This window comes from Artemia sp. Qi Xiang Cuo, chromosome 8 (genome assembly GCF_049724085.1).
Source record: "Artemia sp. Qi Xiang Cuo chromosome 8, ASM4972408v1, whole genome shotgun sequence".
Classification (NCBI taxonomy): domain Eukaryota; kingdom Metazoa; phylum Arthropoda; class Branchiopoda; order Anostraca; family Artemiidae; genus Artemia; species Artemia sp. Qi Xiang Cuo.
Window position 1 is genome coordinate 59,454,530 of NC_142801.1, and position 23,558 is coordinate 59,478,087.

The 23,558-nt window shown below is 33.3% G+C and overlaps 3 non-coding genes across 3 annotated transcripts; all 3 read right to left on the reverse strand.

Moving 5' to 3' along the window:
- Nucleotides 1–9,393: 9,393 nt before the first annotated feature.
- LOC148949640 (Nuclear RNase P) lies at nt 9,394–9,703 on the reverse strand. Its single transcript, XR_016142170.1, has one exon.
- Nucleotides 9,704–13,489: 3,786 nt separating this feature from the next.
- Nucleotides 13,490–13,797, reverse strand: LOC148949641 (Nuclear RNase P). The gene has a single exon (XR_016142173.1).
- Nucleotides 13,798–20,959: 7,162 nt separating this feature from the next.
- On the reverse strand, nt 20,960–21,269 carry LOC148949642 (Nuclear RNase P). Its single transcript, XR_016142178.1, has one exon.
- Between the last annotated feature and the right edge of the window lie 2,289 nt (nt 21,270–23,558).

The window sequence follows — 23,558 nt, forward strand, 5'->3', positions numbered from 1 at the left end:
AGTAGGAAAGGTTAAAACAATGGATGACTGATAGGACGGTACACCATAAGAGAACACCCGATGGTTTTTGAGGAAAATCAAGTTATAAAAATTGAAAATGGTATAACATATTTAAAACTATCAAATCTGAGTAATAATAAAATAAAACTGAACCAGGTAGAGCTTGGATCAGTATAAAACATTTCAAATTCGGAAAGAAAGTCTATAAACAGTCCAGAATTAAGCGTAAACTTCACTAGCCACGAAAATGTATACTCATTAAAGCCACAAAGGCAAGAAAAGTAAGGAATGTCGAAAACGGATTTTTTTCAACAATTTGATTTAAAACATTTGCCGGAAAATGTAAAAACTCAGGTGGAAAATATTATTTGGGATTCTAAAGGTACTTTTGCAAGACACAAAGCGGATTACGGATTAACTCACTTAATCACGCACAAGATATCAACAGAGGGCCCTCCAATCAAAAAATCACTGTATAAAACACCTTATCATTTAAAGCCATGGCTAGAAAGCCAAATAAAAGAAATAGAAGATCAGGGAATAATTAAAGAAGGTGTTAGCGATTGGTGTTTTCCACTAGTAATAGTCAGGAAAAAAGATAACACCTGGAGATTAGGTATAGACTTTAGATCACTAAATGCCGTCACGGTTAAGGACGTGATGAAATTACCAATAATTGATACGATTTTAGATTCGTTAGGGGATTCAAAATATTACACTAGTTTTGATTTAATAGAAAGATATTAGCAAATTGCTTTAAATGCATAAAACAAGCACACAGCAATAGTAATCTTAGTCGATTAGGGAACATTCCTATTTGAACGTATGGTTTTTGGCCTATCATTTAGTCCAAATTGTGTTAGTTGACTAATGAATTTCGTGTTAAAAGATAACGAACCAGGAAGAAAAAAAGATACCTTGCCTTATTTAGATGATGTAATTTTGTTTAATGAAAACCTGGAAGACCATTTGGTCGGACTTAGAAAAATACTGGAAAAGTTTGAAAAAGCAGGCTTAAAATTAAAACCAGAAAAGTTGAAAATAGTAGTACCAAAATTTGTTTTTCTTGGACACCTGATAAACCAAAGTACTATTTCACCAAATCCAGAAAAAATTACAGTCATAGAAAATCTACAGCCTCCTAAAGATAAAAAGAGCTGCAGATCAGTTCGTGGTTAGTTAAGTTATTTCATACGATATATTAAGAATTATGCCACAACAGCACAACCTTTGACAAACATTTTGAAAAATTCAGGTAAATTCGAATGTCCAGCGGACGCAAAACAAGCGCTAAAACTACCAGATTTGTCACAAGACTTCTGTTTGCAAATAGATGCTTCGGGGTACGGTATCGGGGCCATATTATTAAACATAAATTCTGAAAGAGTAGAATCAATAGTCCAATACGCGAGCAGGTCACTGTCGGAGGCAGAAAAAAAATACTCGACAGTTGAAAGGGAGTGTTTAGCAGTTGTAGTGTTTACAGAATATTTTCGACAATTTTTACTTGGAAAAAATTTATTTTACGAGTAGACCAAAAATCATTAGCTTGGCTACATACGATACAAAATACTTCAGCCCGGCTGACACGGTGGATACTACGTCTGCAAGCATATTCATATACCCCAATATATATAATGGGCCGTACAAATACTTTACCAGACTATTTGTCACGAAATCCAGATACGGAAGGAAATTTGATAACAACCATCCAGAACGAACTGGGAGGGCTAGAAATACTGTCTAATGAAAATATTTCGAATCATCAAGATAAAGACGATTTTTGTTTTGTGATGAAATCCTTATTATCAAAAGGAACGGAACTGCCAGAGCACTTTAAACATTTTTGAAAGGACTTAGATAATTTCGATCTTGAAGAAAGTAAAAATCTTTTGGTAAGATATCAGAGACCATCGCAAGAATATAGAAAAACTGACTTTAAAATTATTCCAGTAATTCCAAAATCTCTGGAAGGAGAAATTTTACAGATGGCACATGCAACAATTGGCTGTCACATGGGAGAAGCAAAAACTATTGGGAGACTGAAAGGAAATTTTTATTTTCCAAAAATGTACTCAAAAGTAAAAGCATTCATACAAAGCTGCCAAGAGTGTGCCAAACAAAAATCGCCACCAAAGACCCCTAGGGCTGAATTAGGTCAATACCCCACCCCTTTAGGGGTAGGAGAATTAATGTCAATAGACATTTGGGGAACAGGAGGAAGTTTACCAGTTTCCAGGAAAGGAAACAGGTGAGTACTAACCATAGTCGACCATTTTAACTCATATTTATACGCTTTTCCAATTAAAGATGAAAAGACAAAAACCATTGCGAAGGTTTTGGTCAATCGCCTGTTTCTGGAACACGGGATTTTCCCTAGAGTTTTACTTAGCGACTATGGGCCATGTTTTAGAGCCAAATAATTAGACGAAATTACAGAATATCTGGATGTTAGACGATGGTTTACCTCGTCTTACATGGCAGCAGCTAATGGGAAGGTTCAACGTAAGCATAGGGAATTAGCTTACATGCTGGGAATACATGCAAGAGAGGAAAATGAAAGTTGGGGTGAACATTTATCATTCGTAGGCTTTGCAATAAATATGGCTTTTTCACGTTCCTTAAAAGAAATGCCATTTTTTTGCAACATATAAGAGATCGTAGAATTTGTTTGGATGAAATACAAAATGACAGAATATTTTAAAACCTAGACCAATATAAGCAAGAGATGGTGATGCGAATGAAAAAAAGCTATGGAACAAGTTAAAGACAATCTGGAAGATGCGAAAACAGAACAAAAAGAAAAATATGACAGAACAAGCAAAAATAAAGTTACTGTTTAGGAGATTTGGTTTAGGTTTACAAAACTAATCTGGAAGGAACAAAAAAGTTAAAACCGAAATGGGATGGATCCTACAGGATTATAAAAATTCTACCAAATAACTTAAAATATGTTCTAAAGCATCAGTATAAGGAGAAGGAAGAAGTAGTGCACCATAATAGAATGAAAAAGGGATAATTTTCAAAATAGTGGAAAACAGAGCCTATTCTTTCCGAAGAAGAAATAGAAGATACGATCTCATAAGTGTGTATAAGAAGACCATATGAATTTTATGACCTTTTAAATGACCACAAACGTTGGGAAGAATGTAAGGAGTATTTAGCCCAGTCTTGGCTACAAAATCTACACAACAAACAAGGGAAAAGAAGTAATATTTTCTGCTCCTCGGGTAATAGTGATGAAGAAAACCAAACACAACATAAGGGTTTAAAATGTGATAAAACCAAGGGTAAAATTCACAGAGGAAGAAAAATTGGAAGGAACCAATGAATTATCTGATTTTCATACATTAGACTCACCTACAGTCTTAACGCAAAAATGGCTTTTGGAACAAACGCCATCTACCTGACGCGAGCTAACAGAATGTAACACTGAAAATTCTTCTAGAGAAACCGATATAACTAAACCTGGGCCATCGTCAAGAAAAGCCTCTTTAAGAGAAAAATTATGGAGAACAGTAAAGAAACCAAAGGGGCAGCAATAAGTTCCTTTGTCAGCAGCACAAGTAGCTAAAACACTTATGAAAAAGGCCAAACATCAAGAGAAACAAAGATTAAAGATATTTGACGAGGCAACAAAACAGCACTCGGACTCAGAGCATTGTAAACCACAGTATAGAGACCACGTAAAAACTTGCAAATATTATAAAGAACAAAAGCCAAATTTTGGGATCCAAAACTCGGACCATGAAACGGAGAAAGGCAGAACAAGAGTAGCCCCCAGCAGATTAATATTTGAATAAAACGATTGTAACGAAAAAAAAATAATAAATAAAAATAAAACGAGTAATAAGCCTCTAAAGAAATATCTATATTTTATTTTTTAATCGGTATATAAAAAAACATCAAGTTTTCCTTCAAATATATATCGCCAGCAAAAAAAATTATTACCGTCACGTTCTAACGCTAAATTATTAGCTCCGATATGAAGTGACATCATAGGTTCCCGCAAAAATTTTGTTTCCGAGACGAGATATAACTTCGCGAACGGTGTAATGACAAGACTTGTAAAAACGAATTAGGCTTCGTTTCATAAAATTAATAAGGCCGCGTAACTAATTAAATTATACATAGTTAGAATCAGCATTAAAAGGCAATTCTTTTGAAATGTATATTGGAAAAATATATTTTAGGGGGATAATTAAAAAAAAACGAAGGACATTAGTTTACTGAAATACGGTCATTGGAAGCTAGCAAATTTGGAGTGAGCTCAATCACTGCTGGTCTCTCGTTGTTAAGTACATGCAATGCATCTACTGACCTTTGACTCTCTGAGGTGACACTTTCAGTCGAATTTGAAAAAAAATGTTTTGAAGAAATTTAAAAATAATTATAATGGGAAAGGCAGCAAGAGTTTACATTAGATGGCCTTTACATGTACAAGCTAGCTGTAATCTTGTTATAAATAGTAGAAGATATGATAAATTAAACACTTACCTATAAGGACGGTGTATATAAACAAGAAACCGTAGATAAAATGGGTCACAATTTAAAAAGTATAGCACCGTGTAAAACAAAGTTTTCTCGGGTAAAATTAATTTCACATATTAAATAAATTCACGACGCACCATTAACAGAAATAACCAGGACGAAGATATTGCAGGTGAAAAACACCAATGACAGAACAATTTGCATTTAAAAACGAAACTACTAAACGTCTTGTCATTGGGGGGGATCCACCAAGCTAACCAAATGTATATCAGGAATAAAAGTCAAACTTGGGAGGATATTTGAGCTGAATGTTCTGGAAGGGTCCTATGTCCTAGAAAAAAATAAATAAATAGCTCGTAGTCACGCTTCAAGGGCACAAAAACCCATAAACTTGTAGAACGGGGTAATAGTCAAAATATCACGAAAGGGACAAATTACACTCAGTGACTGTATAAAACGAAGGCGCAAATTAAACTGAGGATAATACCAGACGCGAATAACATAAAAATTTATAGGGAAACCGCAATAGGTACTGATAACCCCTATCTCTACACAACTTTTGGCATGAAATAGGCACTAATTTTTGGTAAAATACTACAGACAAGGAATATGTGTCTGTGATGAAAACCACACAATTTTGTGGGAATCACGATATCGTAAAAACGTACATTTTTATGAATAAATGAGAACTAGCAATTTCGGGGCAAAACTTAATTAAAAGTATTCTAAAAATCAGCTGAAAAAATACTGTACTTTTCTAACACGAACACTTTCGGATGAAGAAATTTAAATAATTTCAAAAAAAATACAGGGTGCAGCAATAGACAAACCCCCAACTCTTAAAATATGGAGATAATGAAATTTACCACAGAAGGGCAATCAGCATAAAAACTTGTTAAGGTTATTGGAAAAAAACATGAAACATAAAAATATTGAATTTAAAAAAAAGACCTATTTTACTGAAAAAGTGGAAAAAGACTTAAAAAAAATTACTAGCATAGCATAGAAAATTGAAAGTAAGGCACAAAAACTTGAAGTTGAAACCTAAGACAAGACCACTAAAAGTTGGAAGTTAAAGTGGAAATAGTCATTGTCACTTATATGTCGAAAACTAAATTACTATGTGCCATAAAGGCCAGGTATTTTCTGCAGAAGGGCTACTTTTTTGAAAAAAGAATAGCCCAAGAGAAAATTGTGGCAACAAATCAAAAAGTGTGACAATAATATAAATAAATAATTATAGTGTGTGCAGGTTCATAATAGTCCTTTTAGCTGTAGCCATGACAAGAGGACCTGGAAACGTTATAAGGAGCTACCAGAAGGCAGTCATGGTAAGCGAACCTTCAGAGCACAGGCAAAGTCATTTGATAATGGCATAACAGGTATAAGGTGAACAGAATTTTTTTTTTAGCTTATCAGATATAAGCTGTAAATAAAACCTTAAACCAAAAGGAAATTAAAGCTGAAAAAAAAGAGAGATTACAGACAAAAACGTTATAAAACTGTCTCAAGTACCAAAAAAAAATCGAAAAGAATTAGAAAGCTTAAAAGTCTGTATAAACAAACAGGCTTATAAGCTAATGACAGTTAATGACACAAGCGGGTTCGAAATAGAACCAAAGTTTTAAAACAAAATGTATATAGTCGTATATGGGAAAAGTTATGTGGTTGTAACAAATGTAATTGAGAAAATATCAAATGTTATAAATATATTTTGAAAACCTTTTATAAACAGAGAATTGTATTAAAAAAAATTTATAGAAATGTAAATAGAAAAGTTATGTTATATGAAATATTGCCAAGCCCTTATATAGAGGCTAATCACAGTTATCAGTTATAGTGCATAAATCTATTTGTTGGAGTTGTTTTTTTTTCTTAAGTATTTTAATTAAAGTTATGAAGTATAATAAAAAATTATTTAAGGACTTGTTTAAAAGTTTTACAAAGAAAAAAAATTTCAGTTATTAAATAAATTATTAAAGTAAATAATTATTACTTGTTTTTAACTATTAAGTTATGTATCAACATAACTTTTGTTAATATATATATATATATATATATATATATATATATATATATATATATATATATATATATATATATATATATATATATATATATATATATATATATATATATATATATATATATATATATATATATATATATATATATATATATATCCTAAACTATCCATGTAAATATAGTAAATTAAATGTTGAGTATTTGTGTTTTTTTATTTTTATATCATTCAAGAAGTATTCTACATTATTACTTCATAAATAATTAAACAATTAACAAAACAATAATTGGAATTAATTCCAATGCTTATTTATACCATGCATTATTTTTTTAATGCTTTAAGTTTTAAACAGTAGTTAAATATCCTATCCAGTTTTGCGAATTAAAAAAAAAATACTTATGTAAGCTATTACACAATGCTTATATATATACTATGTTTTTATCAACTTTAAGTTTTAACTAGGGATTTAATGTTATATGTAAATGTTTGACCTCGAGTCAACGTATTAATAATTTTTTTTGTAAAATAATCTGTTTAGTATTAAGTTTGAAAGAATAATCCAGCAAGAACCATAATGCTTCGCCTTAAAGAGGAGAGTATTTTTGTGGTAATTAAAAGAGAGAAAAGTAAATAAAGTAATTAAACCTTACAAAATTGAGTGTTTCTTTCTACTATGTATATAACACTTTAAACTTTATATGTATTCTAATGTGAATATTTATTTTACATACAGCCTTAGCTATTATTTTGGAAATTAAATTTTTAATAACATCCTTTTGGAGCCATTTCTCAATCATTTCTTTGACGCATTTTTGGAAAGTATCAAATTTCAAAGCCAGTTCAAATATATCCTGATACTATCATCTCATACCATTAGAAAACAAACCATACTTGATCAACTGATATTTGGAAACTAGAGCAGAAATACAGACTTTACTACAAGCTCATCAAAAGTGAGACAAAATCAGAACTTATTTTAGGCCTAGATATTGTGCTACATAGCCAAAATGGCTTATGTTATTGAAGTATGTGAAAATGCTTTGTGCTGGAAAAATATGTGAAATTTAAAAATCAATAATGTTATATGTAATTTACCCAAGGCATTTCTAAAACGAAAAAAAATCGGTATATCAACCACATCACATAGATAAATTAAATTATTAATGGGGATTAAATTTAAACTCAAATAATTCATAAACTTTTCTAATATAACTTGAAACCTAATTTAAGCGAAGCCACTAATATTATGTTTAAGCCGCTTGGGGTGAAGTTAAAACAAAAGATGCATATGAAGAGGGTAAAAGAGTAATTGTCAGTCCTAGAGACAGAGAAAAAGAGAAACAATGATGAATTTCAAATTGAAATCCTTCGAAAAAAAAAACGAATATGGGCTATATTGGACCAGAAGCACAACCCTAAAGAAACCCATTCAGGGTAGATGCACATAATGACCCAAAGATGGCAGCATAATGGCTGTAAATGAAATAAAGTTATTTTAAAAGTAAAATATTGAGAATTGGGACAATTCTTTTTTAAACCGGGAGTATTGTGGTAAAGCTTTCTAATTTAGTTAATTATTAATTTAGTAAAAATATATAAGACGCAAATATGAAGTTTTGAAATACCACTTTTTGTTAAGATAAGGAACATATCCTGCCAAGTTCTGTTTAACGGGAAATTGAGAAATTACCACTTCCTAGCGATTACGTGGGAAGGTGTGGTTGATAAAAATGTATAAAAGATACATTTTATCGGAAGGGGAGATCTGATACTAACTTTATGCCGGACTGACCTCTGGTTCGTTGTTTCTGGAAATACCTTGGAACTTTGTCTTATCCTCGTAAGTGTATGTATCTTATCATATATTATTGTAGTTTCTGAGACTTTTAGTCTACTTGGGACAGCCAGTCCCAGTAGAAATAATTTATCTGATTATATTATACGTTAAATGAATAAAAGTTTTATATTTTAGACAACCTTACTACAATCTACCTTTAGTCCCTCAAACAAACCCAATCAGTACCCCTCATTAGTTCAGTCATAGCCTATGGCACGCTACCAAAGTTAAATTAACTTAGGGCCAGAGTTTATCTCCCCTATAATGCGAGAATAAAGGCATTTACGACTACAACACTCAAATACCATAATAATGCACGTCACAACAACTTCACAACACAATCATATCCAAACCGCTCATAAAAGCCACTCATATCCAAACCAACAATCATATCCAAACAAACAAAACTATCCAAACCGCCCAAAAAAGCCACTCATATTAAAACCAACAATCATATCCAAACCAACAATCATATTCCAACCGCTCATAAAAGCCACTCATATCCAAACCAAAAATCTTATCCAAACCAACAATCATATCCATACCAACAATCATATTCAGACCATTCATAAAAGCCACTCATATACAAATCAACAATCATGATATTAAACTGTTACTATACAAGAATTAACGAAGATCTCACATACTCAACTTTTAACACTGAATCCCATATTTTGAATTCCAAAGTTACAATAACACTAATATATGAAAACCTCAGCGTCACGCAAAAACTTTAAGACCCGAGAAGTGAAACCTTAAACCCCGAATTCAAGAAATTATAATCAATATAATTTCATATTCTATATAATTTAATATAATTATACATTGATATATATAATCAATCAATTATAATCAATTAACCAATCATTATATTTCGACTCCATTTCATTTACAAGTAATAATAACTATACAAGTAATAATAACTAAAGCAAAATTTAGGAAAAACTTCTAATTCAAAACAAATACTGTAGATTTAAGGATGAAACATTAAACTTCATTAGCTTTGTCTTTGCCTAGCAGCCCTCAGGTGGGCAACTTATTGATCTGCACAGACTAGTCTGAATCGAGTTACGCCTTTTAAAGGAGCCTCGCAAATTCAACTTACTTTGCTAGTCACAGAAGATTCACAAACAATTACTGCCGCGTAGCCTCCCATGGATCCCATGATCGTGGGCAAGCAACAGCAATCATACCTTTCTATTCTTCTGCACCCTTTTTTCAGAGGTCGACCTGATAGGATCGTAATACTCTCGGAAGAATCTTGGATGACTTTTGACTCAGACCTTCCCGCGGGCATAAATGAGCAATGAGGAATACTCGTAAGTGGCCCGCTCATGCGAGATTGTACAGACCAAAAACTATACCCCTTTTCATCATCGAACATACATTTGCATAAACATAGACTAATGAAATTCATTATTTTTGTCGTAAGTGTGGGAAGGAAAATATGGGAATATTTTTTTATGGGTGGAACACTTTAGGCTTCGTAGAGAAATTGTGACTGGGACGATTGGGACTGAAAATAAACGAAGATATTAGGGAAGGAACCCCCTCACCTGTACTCTGCCACCAAAAAAAGCAGCAAGATTTACACCAGAAAGCAATAGAACATTGAAAGGGGAGTGATTTTGATTACTTCCAAGTTATGAAGAAAAATGAAGCATTTTAGAGTGTATAAAATAATTAAATTTACGGAGTTTTATTCACTGATTTCTATTTAATACACTTAAATATAATATTTTACGGTTTACAGCAAAAAAATGATTGCTTCAATTCTCACTGCAGTGTAAAAATATTTTTTTTAATCACATTTTTTTCTATTAGAGCTTTTGTTGGCCCTGACTGGGCCGCAAGAGTTTTTTTTGTTTTGTTTTTGGCATAAATCCAGTAGTTTTTCGACGAAAACTGCAGAAATAACTTGTATTGCTTGAAGAGTGCGGTGGGATTTTTACTTTCTGTTTGAATAAGCCCTCTTCCGATATTTGATAAAAACTACTTCGATTTGATCAACCATGAAAAAATAAAATACTCCCACGGTGCAATTCATTATATTCGAGCTAAAAATCTCTGGCCCTTTGCATCACACTTTTGTTTAAACATTTAATAATGGATTTTTTTTTACCTAACTTACACCTAACTTAGTACATTAAAATCTTAGTGTTTTAAAAAGACTTAAAATCAAACAAAATTTATACCAACGAGATTACAGTTTAAACCCCAAAGTGAAAAATCTTTTACTTAAGACAATAAAAAGCAAGCACTATCCATAGAACTCCCAGTTCGAGTCCAATTTCAAAAGCATAGCCTTGACATAGAAAAACCTAGCCTTAATACCAAAAACTAAGCCCAATGCAAACTCAGAACATGTGTTTTATGAATGCTACAACTACGGGAGGACATTTCCCCTTGAAGGTGGGCCAGATTTCACGGGACTCTTTAAAAAAAGATCAAAAATTAAATAAAAACAAATTCTTTTCAACTGAAAGTAAGTAGCAACATTAAAACTTAAAGCAAACAAAAATTATTACGAATTAAAAAGGAGGTTGCCTGCTCCTCGACACCTCGCTCTTTACGCTAAAGTTGGAATTTTGTCCCAATTCCTTAAAAACGACTCCTGAATCACAAAGGTCATTTAATTAGAACAATAAGATTTTTTTTTTTATTAGCGTAAAGAGTGATTTTGACATCAATATATATATATAAAATGAATCGGCTTCTTGCGATGATTTCAAAAAGACAAGTTTCATTAAGATTAGTCTTACCCATCAACGGCAATGAGCCTGAGAAAATTTAACTGATTTTCGCAAAAGGGGAAATTATTCCCTAAGAGTCATAGAATATTAATGAAAATCACACCATCAGATTCAGTGTATCATAAAACACAACTGTTGAGTTTTCAAGCTCCTATCTGCAAAAAAGTGGAATTTTGTATTTTTTCCCAGAAAAAAGATCACAGACGCGTGTCTATTTGTTTTGTTTTTTCCAGGGGTGATCGTATTGTCCAATGGTCCTACAAAATCGTGAGAGGGCGCATTCGAACGGAAATTAAAAGTTCTAACGCCGTTTTTAAGCATCAGAAGAAATTGGAGGGCAACTAGGCCCCTTCCCCGCCCCTTTCTCACAAAATCGTTCAATCAAAATTTTGAGATAACCATTTTGCTCATTAGAGTTGAAAAACCTAATAACTATGTCTTTGAATATAAATCGAAGCTCCCAAAGTCCCAGGGGAAAGGTTTTTTAAGTTATAAAATTTGCCCATTGTCTATGCATAGTATTTGTTATTCGGAAGTATGCATACTTTTAGGGTGGGGTGGGGGGGGATTATCTGCTGGGGGTTTTTCTGCGGGGGGTGTTCCCATGCGGTGGGAAATTTCCTGGGATGAACTTGTCAGGGGAAACTATATACTGGAGGAATTTGGAAGGATTCATATATAAAATTGTTTTTATATGTCTTGGTTTCTATTTTCCGTCTCAACTTTATTTGTGGAGTTATTAAGGGTAACTGTCCTGAGTAAAGTTTCACCAGAATTGAGTTTTCTAAAGGATTTTTCCTCGGGGAGGATATTTTCCCCTGGAGGTTGGCCAGATTTCGTGGGATTATTTAAAAAAAAGACCCAAAATTAAATAAAAAAACAAGTTTTCAACTGAAAGTAAGGAGCAACATTAAAAATTAAAATAAACAGAAACTATTACGTATGTGAAGGGGGTTGCCTCCTCCTCAGCACATTGCTGTTTACGTTTAAGTTTAAATTTTGTCCCAATTCTTTAAGAACGACTCCTGAACCACAAAGGGCTTTAATTAGAACAATAAGAAGCTTTTTTAATATAAAACAAATTCTAAAGAGTGAGGTATTGAGGAGGAGGAAACCCCCTCCATATACGTAATTACTTCTCTTCGTTTTATGTTTTAATGCTTCTCCTTACTTTCAGTTGGAAAAACTTGTTTTTTAAATTTAATATCAACGAGAGGCAATAAATTTGCCTCTGCAAATTAAGCACATTGCTGTTTACGCTTAAGGCAATAATTTGCAGATCTATCCATCTGCAAATTAAGAGAGAAAAGGAGGTTGAATCTAAATAAAGTAGTGGAACCAAAAAACGAAAAAAAAACATTTACCAATACAAAAATCAAAATATTTTGGCTCCACGTCCGAGAGCCTTTCTCAATGGAAAATATTTTTTTTTTTTAAATAAACAGTTTCTTTTTAAACAAAACCACCTAAAACCATCCATAACCATACAAAACCATCTAAACCATTTAATGTTTATTTGTCATAAACCATGACAAAATAAACACATGGGAAATAAAAAGAAAAAAGAACTACTTAGAAACGAAATAAATAAATACAACTCACATTCTAAGCACTTCCAGAACTAGTGTTAAACCAATTCTTGGTTAAACCATCCTAGTTAAACACCAAAACATAAACGGCACGTAGGAAACCGCTTGTTTTTGCTATAGCCCACCTCGTACAGTACAGCCACTTAAAGCAGCTCGTTCAGAAAACTCTTTTCTAGATTTTAGTGTTGTGGAAGCTTGTTTTTCTTTGTATTTGAACTGTATTTGACTTTATATTTTTTTTGTATTTGAACTGTAGTTATTAATCTTTTTTAAGTATATTTTCTTTCCTGTAAAAAAATGATTCTAGGATTTGAGATTGAACTGTTAAAATATATTAATATACAAAAATTAACGAAGATCTCACAAACTCAACTTTTAACCTTGGATCCCAAATTTACCATTTATCATTACAATAATATTAATATATGAAAACCTCAGGGTCACGTAAAAAACCTTAATAATTTTATACTGATTATTGAGATTACACTAATATTTGGGAACCTCAGCGTCAAGTAAAACAACTTAAGACCCGAGAAGTGAAACCCTGAAACCCAAATCCAAGAAATTATAATCAATATAATTTCATATTCTATATGCTTTTATATAAATTCACATTGATAAACATATAATCAGTAATACAAGTAATAATAACTATACAAGTAATAATAACTAAAGCAAAATTTAGGCAAAAACGTCTAATTCCAAACAAATACTGCAGATTCGCGTTGTATAGATAGAACATTAAACTTCATCAGTTTTGTCTTTGCCTAGCAGCTCTCAAGTGGGCAACTTCTTGATCTGCACAGACTAGTCTGAATCGAGTTACGCCTTCTAAAGGAGCCTCGCAAATTCAACTTACTTTGCTAGTCAGAGAAGATTCGCAAACAATTACCGCCGCGTAGCCTCCCATGGATCCCATGATCGTGGGCAAGCAACAGCAATCATACCTTTCTATTCTTCTGCACCCCTTTTTCAGAGGTCGACCTGATAGGAGCGTAAGACTCGGAAGAATCTTGGATGACTTTTGACTCAGACCTTCCCGCGGACATAAATGAGTAATGAGGAATACTCGTAAGTGGCCCGCTCATGCAAGATTGTACAGACCAAAAACTATACCCCTTTTCATCATCGAACATACATTTGCATAAACATAGACTAATGAAATTCATTATTTTTTCCGTAACTGTGGGAACGAAGATATGGGAATATTTTTTTTATAGGTGGAACACTTTAGGCTTCTTAGAAAAATTGTGACTGGGACGATTGGGACTGAAAGTAATAGAAGAAATTAGGAAAGGGCCCCTCCCAGGTACTCTGCCACCCAAAAAAGCAGCAAGATTTATGAACAAAAATCAACCATTTTAGAGTGTAGAAAATAATTAAATTTACGGTATTTTATTCACTGATTTCTATTTAATACAGTTAAATCTAAAAATTTTACTGTTTACAGCAAATAAACAATCCCTTCCATTTTCGCTGCAGTGTAAAAAAAAAAAAAAAAAATTTATCACATTGGTCTTCTATTAGAGCTTTTGTTAGCCCTGTCTGGGTCGCAGAAGTTTGTGTTTTGTTGTTTGTGTTGGCATAAATCCATTAGTTCTTCGATGAAAACTGCAGAAATAACTTATATTGCTTTAAGAGTACAGTAGGACTTTTGCTTTCCGTTTGAATAAGCCCTCGTCCGATATTTGATAAAAACTACTTCGATTTGATCAACCATGAAAAAATAAAATACTCCCACGGTACAATTCAATATATTCGAGCTAAAAAGCTCTGGCCCTTTGCATCACATTTTGTTTAATCATTTAATAATGGATTTGTTTTTACCTAACTTACACCTAACAAACAAAAATGTTAACAACACAGAGTATTTTTAGTCGACACACACGAAATCAAAAACAATCCAACACAATCCAATCCAACAAACAGGCAAGTTTTTTAACTGAAAATAAGGAAAACATTAATACTTAAAACTAATAGAAATTATTCATACGAGGGGGCTTATGTTTCCTCTCCTCCTTACTCTTTAAATTAAAGTTTGACTTTTTGTATCAATTCTTTAAGAACGACTGCCAAAACCCAGCGGCCATTGAACTGGAATGCGCGGAATGAGCGTGCGATTTAAAACAATAAATTTTTTTGTGTAATTGAGTACCTTAAAATCTTAGTTTTTTTCAAAAGACATATATCAAACAAATTTATGCCAAAAGAAAAACTGAAAAACCTCATAAAATGTGTACTCAACAGACTCAAGATCTAAGTTCAGAAATAACAGCCCCGATAAGAAATTTTCAGATCAAAAAGGAAATTGAAAATCCAAAGGCACAGTATCCTGAAGCCACACAAACACAGAAAAACTCACAAAATGTTCTTTATTTATGCTACAACTACCATACACTCCCCTAGTAAATACACTCTCCTCCCATTACAAAAGTTTAACTACATAGATAAACTAAAACCGCATGCACACGTCAATAAATTTACAAGTACCTATAAGTAAACAAAATACAATATTGGTCCGAATTCCGAAGAATGTGTTGTCTATAAACAAAAAAATTCGTGCTTACATGAATCCGAAAACTATAAAACATATTCGCCGATGGGTATGCCTAAAATAAAATTTAAAGAGCAAAAGCACTCTCTTACCTGAAATCAATCCTTTGTTTACTGAAGTTTGAATCCAAAGATCTCCTTCTATGGTAATAAAACTCAACACTTTGCTTGTGAAAGCTCTCCAAAAACTAAAATCATCTGCATATTGCATATTTATATATACTTCATATGACGTCATATTTTTTTATAATGACATCATCAAAGAAAATGTTACGAAGTCAGTATATTTTCATAATGTTTATTTGGATTTATGTCTTTATATATACTTCAAATGATGTCATTTTATTTTTCATTATGATATTATCAAAGAAAATGCTACGAAATCAGTAGATTTTCATAATGTTTATTTTGATTTGTACCGTTCTAGTTATTTCATCATTTAATGACTTCCACACTAATATTTCAGATAAGCCACTTTTTCCATTTGCTTCTAAACTCTTTGTTTCCTGTGTACAGTTTCCTCAAAATTAAGCCAATTTTAAATAAAAATTTTAATTTATTCTATGTTTTAGGCCGCCAATTAAAAAGAAATATTCAATCCAATATACAAAATTCTATACAAAAGATTTAAACTTTAAATCAGCGATGTACCGAAATCTAATGAAGCAGACAAAAAATTCCATTCCAAATACAAAAGTCAAACATCAAATACAAAAAAAAATAAACTCCACATAAAAAAGTATATAAATAAATATCTTAAAAGCAATATAATAGTACCAATAATAACAAGTTCCACACATAAATATTAAGCATAATAGGCAGAGCAATAGCACTGCCTAAGTAAAGAACGATGTTGGCACAATGTGTTTTTTTTTTTTTTTTGTTTAGAATAGGGCACTTCTTATCGAAGGGGTTGTCGTAGAAACTTCAAAAAAGGCTCATACAATTGGAAACTGAAAGGGCTAGTGCCCTTTTTACTAGTCAAAATGGCTGGAGGGTAACTAAACCCCTCCCACGCCCACCCATTCCCCAAACACATTCAATCAAAATTTTCAGTTTGCCATTTTGTTCAACATAGTGGAAAGATCCGGAAATTATGTATTTGAGGATGACAACCCTCCCCCACAGCTCTCAGGGCGAGAGTTGTAAGTTATAACCCAAAGGCATACCAGGTTGTTAAAGTAGGTGTTGTCGTAAAAACTTCAAAAAGGGCTCATTCGATTGGAAATTGAAAGGGCTTGGAGGGCGACTAACCCCTATCTAACGCCGACCATTTCCACAAACACATCCAATCATAATTTCAAGATAGCCATTTTGTTAAACGTAGTTGAAAGGTCAGAAAATTATATCTTCGAGGAAGAAACCCCCCATTATTGTCGTAGGAATTTCAAAAGGGCTCATTCGATTGGAAATTGAGAGGGTTTGTGCCCTTAATAATAGTCGAAGGTGATCGGAGGGTGAATTCCCCCTCCTCGCTACGCCCATCAATTCCCCAAACATTTTGACATAACCATTTTGTTTACCGTAGCTGAAAGGTCTGGTAATTATTTCTTTTAGGATGATATCCTTCAAGGCCCTCAGTACAAGGGTTGTAAGTTAGATATTTCAAAAAGTGCTCATCCGATTGGAAATTGAAAGGGCAAGTGCCCTTTTCAATAGTCGAAAATGAATGGAGAGTAACTAGCCCCCCTCCCCCGCCCACCCTTTCCCCAAACACATCCAATAACAATTTTGAGATAGCTATTTTGTTGAACTTGCTTGAAAGGTCCGGAAATTTCGTCTTTGAGGATGCCACCCCCCTCTTCCCAGAGCCGACCGCCCTCAGGACAAGGGTAGTAAGTTATGCCCTAGGGCCCATCTTATAGAAAGCGTCGTCATAGAAACTATAAAAAGGACTCATTTGACTGGAAATTGAAAGGGTTAGTGCCCTTTTCAATAGTTGAAAGTGATTGGAGAGCAACCAACCTTCCTCCTATGCCCACTATTTCCAAAACACATCCAATCAAAATTTTGAGATAGATTTTTTTAAACGTAGTAGAAAGCTCCCGAAATCATTTCTTTAAGGATAACACCCCCCCCCCCCTTCCTACTGTCTACAAGAGCAAAACTTGTAATTTATGCCCTGGGGGCATATAAGGATTTTCTAGAAAGTTTGTCGTGAAAACTTCAAAAAGGGCTCATTTAATTGAAAATTGAGAGGGCTAGGGCCTTAATTAATAGCCGACGGTGATCTGACGGAAAATGCAACCCCCCCCCCATTCCCACGTCGATCATTTCCCCAAACATTTCTGATCAACATTTTGATATAGCCATTTTGTTTAAGGTAGTTGAAAGGTCTGGAAATTTTGTCTTTTATGATGAACTCACCTCCCCCCACAGCCCCCAGGCCAAGGGTTGTAAGATATGCCCTTGGGGTATACAAGGTTCTTTATAGAAAGCGTTGTCGTAGAAACTTCAAAAAGGGTTCATTCGATTGGAAATTGAAAGGGCTAGTGCCCTTTTCAATAGTCAAAAGTGATTGGAGAGCAACTAAATCCCTTTCCACGCCCACCATTTCCCTAAACACTTCCAATCAAAATTTTTAAATAGCCATTTCGTTCAACATATTTGAAAGGTCTGGAAATTATGCCTTTGAGGATAACAAATCCCCCTAGTCCTCAGGGCAATGGTTGTAAGTTATACCCTTGGGGTATATAAGGTTTTTATAGAAAGTGTGGTCATATAAACTTCGCAGGGGGCTCATTGGATTGGTAATAAGAAGTTCTAGTGCTCCTTTTAAGAGTCAAAGTGATCGGAGGGCAGAGGCGTCCCCCCCCCCCACACACACACGTCGTATTGTCCCGAAATGCATGTAATGTAAATTTTGAGATACCTATTTCATTCAAAACAGTCTAAATATAATATAACTAGGCTTCTGGGGTTAAAACAAACCCCAGAGCCTAGGGGCAAGGGTAGTAATTTATGCCCAGGTTTGTTTTAAGGTTTTTATGGAAGGGATGGTTCTATAAGCTGTAGAGGAGGCTCATTTGTGTAAAAATTGGATTCTCTAGTTCCCTTTTAAGAGTCAAAAGTAATGAAGGGTAGCTAGCGTGTTACAGCCTTCCGACAACCCTTCTTCACCGAACGAATCTGGTTAAAATTGTGAGATAGCGATTTTCCTCAAAATCGTCCAAAGAACTAAAACAATGCCTTTACGGTTGACGCAACCCTCGTGCCCTGGGGATAGGTTTGTCAGTCATGGCCTGGGGTCATACACGGCTTTTATGGAATGGGTGGTCGCATAAACTTTAGATGAGGCTCTTTTGATTTGAAATTGAAAGTTACAATGCCCTCTTTAAGAGTCAAAGTGATTTGAGAGCAACCCCCCCCCCCCACGCTTATCATTTTACCAAAGACATCCGATCAAAATTTGGAGATTGAAATTTTGTTCATTGTAGTTGGAGAGATCGGAAATTACGTCATTCACGAAGACACCCCCGCCCCCACAACTCTCAAAACAAGGGTTGGAAATTATGTCCCGGAGGCATTTAAGGTTTTTTATAGAAAGGGTGATTGTATATTGGATTGGTAATCATAATTTCTAATAACCTTTTTAAGACTCTAAGTCATGAAAAGGCAGTTACAACGCCTCCCCCTCCCTCCCTTCCCAAAACGTCATGTCTTCCCGAAATACATCGAATAAAAAATTTTGAGACAGTCATTTTATTCAAAATAGTCCAAAGATCATATAACAAGGCTTATGTGGTTGATAGAAACCACCAGAGTCTAGAGGCGATGGTTCTAAGTTTACCGCGGGGCATTTAAGGTTTTTATTGAAGGGAGGGTTTTTATCTTTAAATAGGCTCATTTGGTTGAAAATTGGAAATTCTAGTTCCCTTTTAAGCATCAAAAGTGATGGAGGGCATTTAGCCCCCCCCCCCGCCGGGTAACCCCTCTTTTTACTAAACACATCTGATTGAAACTAAATCTTATAATTGGGTTCTCCCCCACTCCTATAATTTCTCATAACAAACATCCAAGCAAAGTTTTGAGACATAAATTTTTTTTTTCAACATTTCAACATGCCTGTCACTAAAAAAATAGAAACAGAGTATTTGAAAGAAAAAGGATGGCCCCAGATGGAGATACGGATTGCTCTTGCCCCAGATGTAATCTAGGTATATGGGCCGAGGATGTGGCCCATATTCTCGCCGAGTGTCGACAAATTTCTCTATTAAGGGGAAAGTATTTTGAAGGTGGTAACTTGGAGTTCCCGAACTAAATGTTGCTTTAAAATTAAATCAAAACGCACTATTTGTATGCTGGTGTCCAATAAGACATCTCAGTAATATACCAAGAAACTGAGGGTATTAAGCTTGAACTTTCAGGGCTACTTCTATTACTACTTCCGCTCTTAATATTTTACCGAATCAAAAGAGTGTAATTGCATCCATGCTGTTAAAGAGCATAGATATAATTTTTTGCGAATGGTATTAAATGCTATTTATCAGGTCAACTAAAGCATGAATATGACTAAATTAAACGCTACTATTTATGACATGGTTTTCAAAAGAGTTTATGTTGTTCAAAATTGCTGAAAAAGTTTCGGCAGTACACAAACAGCCTGCCAAACTATAATTCCTTAAAGAAAAACCAGAAATATTCAAACTATTATTTTTGTTTGGCCTAAAAAAAAATATTTCAATGTAAAACGAACAGAAAACAATTAAAAAAAAATTTTCCACAAAATAAGTTCTTCAAAAAACAGTAAAGAACTCCATTAAATCAAAAATGAATAAAAAATAATCAAATAGTCTACCTAGCATACAACTACCACAAATCAGGATCAATAAATAAATGAAACCCAAAACGAACAGAAATTGCAATAAATAACCGGGTCAAACTAAAAATGAGCAGAAATTAACATCAATAGGGTTCAAAACCCCTAGGCTTTCTAAAAGCCAGAATATAATTTATACTTTACTGAAAAAATTCTTTTAAATGTTTTCACTTTTATAACTTTAAGAAATAAAAATTAAATTAATATTTTAAGCAATAAATATCAGCATATTTATATTAAACTGACAAAGCACATTTATTTGAATATTTTTCAGCAAAGTGCAAACATATAATTATATAAGTTTGGTTATTCTAGGGTATTTCCTTCTTTCGTTGTTTTGTATTTTTGTTGTATTTGAACTGTGGTTTTAAATCTTTTTAAGTATATTTTCTTTCCTATTAAAAAATAATTCTAGGATTTGAGATTAAACTGTTAAAATATAATAATATACAAGAATTAACGAAGATCTCACAAACTCAACTTTTATCATTGAATCCCAAATTTGACATTTATCATTACAATAACACTAATATATTAAAACCTCAGCGACACGCAAAAACCTTAAGACCCCAGAAGTGAAACCTTAACCCCAAATTAAAGAGCTTGTAATCAATATAATTTCATATTCCATAGAATTTCATATAATTATACATAGATATATATAATCAATCAATTATAATCAATTAATCAATCATTATATTTCGATTCCAATTCATTTAAACAGTCTCAAAAATAGTAATTTGGTAATAATATACAAGTAATAACAACTAAAGCAAAATTTAGGCAAAAACGTCTAATTCAAAACAAATACTGTAGATTAGCGTTGTAAAGATAAAACACTATACTTCATCAGCTTTTTCTTTGCCTAGCAGCACTCAGGTGGGTAACTTCTTGATCTGCATAGACTAGTCTGAATCGAGTTACGTCTTTTAAAGGAGCCTCGAAAATTCAACTTATTTTGCTAGTCACAGAAGATTCACAAACAATTACTGTCGCGTAGCCTCCCATGGATCCCATGATCGTGGGCAAGCAACAGCAATCATACCTTTCTATTTTTCTGCACCTCTTTTTCAGAGGTCGACCAGCTAGGAGCGTAAGACTCTTGGAAGAATCTTGGATGACTCTTGACTCAGACCTTCCCGCGGCCATAAATGAGTAATAAAGAACACTTATATGTGACCCGCTCATGCGAGATTGTACAGACCAAAAACTATACCCCTTTTCATCATCGGACAAACATTTGCATAAACATAGATTAATGAAATTCATAAATTTTCCCGTAACTGTGGGAACGAAGATATGGGAATATTTTTTTATATGTGGAACACTTTAGGCTTCGTAGAAACATTCTGACTGGGACGATTGGGACTGAAAGTAAAAGAAGATATTAGGGAAGGACCCCCTTCCCCCATACTCTGCCACCCAAAAAAGCAGCAAGATTTACACCAGAAAGCAATAGAACATTGGAAGGGGAATGATTTTGATTACTGCCAAGTTAAGAAGAGAAATGAAGCATTTTAGAGTGTATAAAATAATCAAACTCATTGTGTCTTAATCTATGATTTCTATTTAATGCTCTTAAATCTAAAATTTTACGGTTTACAGCAAATAAACAGTCCCTTCCATTTTCGCTGCAGCGTAAAAAAAATCAACTTTTTATCACATTGCTCTTCTATTAGAGCTTATGTTGGCCCTGCCTGGGCCGCAAGAATTTGGTTTTTGGTTCATTTTTGGCATAAATCCAGTAGTTTTCGATGAAAACTGCAGAAATAACTTTTATTGCTTGAAGAATGTGGTAGGACTTTTACTTTCTGTTTTAATAAGCCCTCTCCTGGTATTTGATAAAAACTACTTCGATTTGATTAACCCTGAAAAAATTAATACTCCCAAGGTACAATTCATTATATTTGAGCTTAAAAGCTTTGCATCACACTTTTGTTAAAACATTTAATAATCGGTTTTTATTTTTTTACCTAACTTACACCTAATAAACAAAAAAGTGAACCCCACAGGGAATTTTAAGTCAACATACACAAAATCAAAAAATAATCCAACACGATCCAATTCAACAAACAGGCAAGTTACATTAATGCTTTAAACTGATAGAAATTATTCATATGAGGGGGGCTTTTCTCTCCACTTTCCTTCACCCTTTAAACTAAAGTTTGACTTTTTTGTCTCAATTCTTTAAGAATGACTGCCAAAACCCAACGGCCATTGAACTGGAATAGCGTGCTATTTAAAACAATAAAATAATTTAGCTCTAGTAACTACTTAAAATCGTAGTGTTTTTAAAAAGACCTAAATCAAACAAAATTTAAACCAAAGAGATTACAGTTTAAACCCCAAATGCAAAAGCTTTTACTCAAGACAATAAAAAGCAAGCACTATCCATAGAACTCTCAATTTAAGTCAATTTTCAAAAGCATAGCTGGACATAGAAAAACCTAACCTTAATACGAAAATCAAACCCAATGCAAAAGAAAAAACTGAAAAACCTCATAAAACGTGTACTCAATATACTCATGATCTAAGTAGAGAAATAACAGTCCCAATAAGAAATTTTTAGATAAAAAAGGAAACTAAAAATCCAAAACCACAGTAACCTGAAGCCACGCAAATACAGACAAACTTAGAAAATGTTCTTTATGAATGCTATAGCTACCATAAAGTAAATACACTCTCCTCCTATTACAAAAGTTTAACTACAGACAAAACTAAAACCACAAACACACGTCAATAATATTACAAGTAACTGCAAATAAACAATATACAATATTGGTCCGAATTCTCAAGAATGTGTTATCTATAAACAAAAAATTCGTGCTTGTAACCCTCCGAAAACTATAAGTCTTATTCGCCTATGGATATGCCTAAAATAAAATTTAAACAGCAAAAACACTCTCTTACCTAAAATCAATCCTTTGTTTACTGCACTTTGAATCCAAAGATCTCCTTCTAGAGTAATGAAACTCAACACTTTGCTTTAAACGCTCTCCAGAAACTAAAATCATCTGCATATTGCATCTGTATATATACTTCATATGACGTCATTTTATTTTTTACAATGACATCATCAAAGAAAATGTTACGAAATCAGTAGATTTTCATAATGTTTATTTGGATTTTTGTCTTTATGTATACTTTATATGATGTCATTTCATTTTTCATTATGACATCATCAAGGAAAATGCTACGAGATCAGTAGACTTTCATAATGTTTATTTTGATTTGTACCGTTCTAGGTTATTTTATTATTTAATGACTACGACACTAATATTTCAGATAAGCCACTTTTTCATTTTCTTTTAAACTCTTTGTTTCCTGTGAACGGTTTCCACAAAATTAAACCAATTTAAATCAATATTTGAATTTATTCTACGTTTCAGGCCCCTAAGATAAGGCGACACGAGGTTATAGCTTGAAGGCTTAGTCTGTGTGAGGCAGTAAGATCAAAAATTGATATCTGTCTGTTGAATCATCGAAACCAGCA